A 4,931-nucleotide genomic window follows, 5' to 3' on the forward strand; every position below is an offset into this window, starting at 1 on the left:
AGAATAGGGGCAAACAAAAGAAACAAGGATGAAAAGGTTGAAATTAAAGCGGAGTCTAGTAACATTCAGAAAGTTCTTGGTTTAGCTTGGGACAGTGTAAAAGACACATTTGAATACACTATTGAACTTCCTGAACTGAAAATTCCTGTTACTAAGCGTAGAGTGATATCCGACATCTCACGTTTATTTGATCCTCTGGGATTCATAGCTCCTCTCATTACTACGGCCAAGGTTTTTATACAAAAGCTATGGATAGCGGGCATAGAATGGGATCAAGAACTTCCACCTCACTTGCTTAATGAATGGATTAAGTATAGAAAGAAAGAAAGAAAGAAAGAAAAACATTTATTTGGTTCAAACTTAAAAAATATAACACACAGAATGAGATAACAAAAAACAAGTATAAGTTAGAACCAAAATTGGCCACCGCTCAGCATGTGTCATGCTCTGGAGTGTAATAAAACCAGAACACGACGCTGTTATTCTGCGGTGACCATTTTTGGAGAGAGCTGGAAACAAACATGAGATGAGACAATACACAAAAAACAAACAAAAGAGAAAAAACAAAATAAAAAAATAAAAATTACAATATTAAAAGAAAAAAGTAAATAGAGGGCGCCACCATCACATACGGGTTTTAGCAAATTTGGCGAAAATGCACAAGTTCACCGCCATCAACAAAGAAGAAGTTGTTTTGACATTTGCAAGAGGGCGCCACCATCAGTTCAAATACTAAAACCAACTAAAACCACAGAATAATAACAAGTAGGTACTACGCTAAAACTTAAATTACATTATTTAAAAAACTAATAAAAAACAACACGGAGGTACAACTTCACTTTAATTCGGAGATCGCGACAACAACAGTAAATTTAACTTAAACGAAAAGCAACATGCCGTGGCTATAAGTCACAGTCCTGAAATAAAATTAAAAATTGGGAGAAAAAGAAAACAAAAAAAAAAAAAGTCAATCAGTCATGTCAATCATTCATCCGTCAAGTGTCAACATTTTATTTTTACTGCCGTTTGAGTGGGTGATTTTTAGTTTTGCAATAAATAAAAAAAAATATGTGCATGAGCATGCGCTGCCACGCAGATGGAAAGTGACGTGGCAAAAAGTTTGGAGCATAAAACGTCATGGGACAGGGGCACCAAACGTTCTCCCCTCGCCGTAAGCATTCAGGGCCTCCGTCGGTGTTGGAATTACAATGTTCATACACGTGTCGCGCATAACCTAGACGTGAGTACATTTTGAGCATTTGACTTCTGTAACTCTATTATGTAGGTTTTAAGCTTGTTTCTTAATGTACTCTTAATTTTCAGGGCGCGCATTGGCGGTGGTAGGTCATTCCAGCACCGCGTGGCTGCGAATCTAAAGGATCCCCTGAAAGCCACTGTGCGATGTTGAGGAGTGAGAAAGGTGTGTGTGCACATTCTTTTATTATATCTGTTGCTATCCTGTGCCCAAGCCAACTTCTCATACAGATAAATTGGCCTTTTTGTGTTAATGACTCCAAAAAGCATGATGGTCAAGTGCAGCCGCCTGCGTGCTTCCATTCTCATCAAGTTTGCCGAATTTAGAAAAGGGGACACATGTGTCCTCGGGGGAATATGAAAGCAGAAACGTGCACAAGAGTTTTGAACTCTCTGTATGAGTCTTGCAGTCCTTGCTAGGAGGCATGGTCCGTAAACCGTGTCACAGTAATTAAGCTTTGACAATACCAGTGCCTCACAGAGTGAAATTCGAAGCCTTTCACACAAGTACGGTCTAATACCATACAACAACCTCAACCGATAGAAGCAGTTCCGAACGCAGTCAGCTATATGGCTTTCGAATCTCAAGTGGCCATCCATAATGAGACCAAGGTTCCTGGCCTTATCCACTATCTCAACTGGCTCCCCGTTTATCAGAATGTTCAGTGGAACACCTCTCAGCTTAGCCATTTGTTTAGGGGTGCCAATCAGTACAGCTTTAGATTTGCCAGGATTCAGAACGAGGCAGCTAGATTTGCACCACTCAGAGATGCTATCCAATTCACGATTTAGCAAAGCTATCGCGCTCGCATGATCGGCTGGATTGAATGAGACATAGACTTGCAGGTCATCAGCGTACAAGTGGTAGTTGCAGTGTTTGATTTGAGTAACCATATCTGCGCCATACAGTATGTAGAGGATGGGTCCTAATATTGAGCCCTGTGGCACACCGCGGGTTACCACCTGAGGTTGGGACTGTGACCTAGTACCATTTGCGTGTTTCAGCTCAACGTATTGCCGCCTTCCGGACAGATAACTATGAAACCAACGGACAGTACCCGGGTCGAGACCATAATAGCTCATCTTGGACAGCAGCAAGGGTATATTAATTGAATCGAAGGCCCTAGAGAAATCAAGCAACAGTAGCAAGGTGACCTTCCCCTGGTCCTGTGCAGCCAGGATATTATCAACAACATCTGCCAAGGCTGTTGCCGTCCCACAGCCTCGCCGGAAACCTGATTGATAGTGTGGAAGCATATTGTTTTCTTCAAGATATTTGGTTAGCTGATCACACACTATCCTCTCAAGCACCTTGGAGAGGCATGGGAGGATACTTATCGGCCTGAGATCACGCAATGATGTTGGGTGGTTATTCTTCGGAATTGGTTTTATAAGTGCTATTTTCCAACTATCAGGAAATTTATTGTCAAGGATGGATCGGTTGACTATTGCAGTAATGGCGTCCAGTGAATGCGGCAGAGTAAGCAACAGCATGTCAAGTGACAGGCCATCATGCCCCTGAGCATTAGATTTGAGTCCATTGATAGTTTTCAAGACTACTTCTGGACTGACAGTCCGCAATGAGAAATGTGCAGAGCCACAGTGCCTATGGTGCTCAAAGAATGTGAGCTGTGACATTGACACTCCATCAGCACCTGGCACATCCAAGAAATGTAAATTTGTTTGGTGTGCATCATTGAACATGGAAGGTAAGTCCTCTGAATTCTTTCTGTTAGTTAAAACTCTATTCAAGTTTTTCCACAATTGTTTAGAGTCACTCATACAGCTATTGATGTGCTTGGTGAAGTAACTTGACTTTTCATGCTCTATTGCACCCACGACCACTTTTTTCATGTCAGTGTAACTCTTTTTCAGAGCTGGGGTTCTGTGCCGCTTGTACTGGGCATGAAGCCTGTCCCTTATGCCCATCATTGACTTGATTGTGTCGGTAATCCACGGATGAGGTGGGTGCCTGAACTTTCGAGTTTTGATTGGGGCATGCAGGTCAAACAGACCAACAATACAGAAGGTGAAGGCCTCAACTAATTGGTCAACATTGAGAATATGGTCGAAGTTCTGCCAGCTAATTGCCTCAAGGTCAGTATTAAACAGATTTGGTAATATGTTTTTTAAGGGCCTATATGTAACCCAGTATGGCCCAAGTTTTTCCTTTTTGACTTTAAACTCGGTCAGAAGCACAGCATGTCCACCTAGTCCAGGGGAATGCTTTACCAGAACACTATGAGCTTTCAAGTCTGTACATATCACATCAATAAGAGTGGCACTGTGGTCTGTGAAGTGGGTTGGCTCAGAGATAAGCTGATTCAACTTGAGTGTGTGTAAGAATTGTGTGAATTGCTTATATTTGCTACCCTCTATGTTGAGTAGATTTATATTGAAATCTCCCGTTAGTATCAACCCATCTACCCTAGGGAAGGAGGTAATAGTCTCTGTAAGGTTATCAAGAAACATGTCAACATCCTGCCATGGCGGTCTGTACGCGGTGCCGATGACAATATTCTTATTGACCAAGCGCACAGATAACCACATTTGCTCAACTGAGGAATGGGCATTAGGGTGCTGACACACTCTGACATTTAATCCCCTACGAATATAAAAGCCTACTCCTCCACCCCTGCCTCCCCTAATGTGAGTTGGTCTCGGGACATGTTTCAACTGGTAGCCTGGCAGTTTAGGAGCCCTCTCGTTCTCCCCCTCCCTAAGCCAGGTCTCATTAATAGCCAGTATATCTGGGGCTATACCACCCACTGCAACAATAAATTCTTCATGCCCAGTACATAGTGATCCCGCATTATAGAAACCCACCAACAAATTAGTTAACCCAAGGCCTGTGACTGTATAGTTATATAAGTATAAATACCACTCATTAGGGATCGACAAAGGACAGAAATGACATAACTAACTAACTTACATAATATTATGGCAAAGATTGCACCCAAAATCATTGAAAAATTAAAATTAAATAGAATTATTAAAATGAAGTTATCATATTGAAAAATAAGTAATAATGAGGAATTCAGTATAAAAAAAGCACAAAAGTATGACAATATTGTGTAATTGTTTAACAGTCTTAAAATACTAAGCATGGTTTTAATGTCTTTGCAGTTCAGTCAGCTTGATGGAATGCCAAACACTCTTTCAAGATCTTCCATCGATCGAAGCTGGGAGATTTGAGCGCCATCGCCCCTGCGCACGAGCACACGGCCCCGCCTCGTCCAGCAGTACCGCCATTGTGACCTACGGCACTCCTCGCGCGCACATTCATGCTTGGACCGACTCGTCTGTCGTGTTAGCCTGGTTAAGTAGTCATCCAAGTAGGTGGAAAACTTTTATCGGGAATAGGGTTTCGGAAATTTTGTCAGTTACTGATAGAAGCCAGTGGTCCCACGTTCGGTCAAGCGATAACCCTGCAGACTGCGCGTCCAGAGGCATTACATCTTTTGATGAGTACGATGAGCAGTTATAGAAGAAGGGGCCAGGTTGGTTGAATAACATATCAATAAATTACAGTCCACTCGAGAGTTTAGAACAGGATACCAACCTGGAAGAGAGAACTCAAAAGTTGTGTTGTTTGACCTCACAAGACACTGTTGACATCTGGACAAGGTTTTCTGACCTTCGTAGGTTATGTAGAGTCACTGCTTTATGTAGGCGAT

The 4,931-nt window shown here is 42.1% G+C and overlaps 1 long non-coding RNA gene across 1 annotated transcript; it reads left to right on the forward strand.

Annotated features, from left to right (window-relative positions):
• The first annotated feature begins 321 nt into the window (after positions 1 to 321).
• On the forward strand, positions 322 to 4,522 carry LOC135087286 (uncharacterized). The gene is made up of 5 exons (XR_010260742.1): positions 322 to 1,240; positions 1,324 to 1,420; positions 2,260 to 2,963; positions 3,130 to 3,351; positions 4,381 to 4,522. It is a non-coding gene; the product is annotated as an uncharacterized LOC135087286 (long non-coding RNA).
• Positions 4,523 to 4,931: the final 409 nt, after the last annotated feature.

The sequence above is a fragment of the Ostrinia nubilalis genome (assembly GCF_963855985.1).
Source record: "Ostrinia nubilalis chromosome W unlocalized genomic scaffold, ilOstNubi1.1 SUPER_W_unloc_1, whole genome shotgun sequence".
NCBI classification, from domain to species: Eukaryota; Metazoa; Arthropoda; class Insecta; order Lepidoptera; family Crambidae; genus Ostrinia; species Ostrinia nubilalis.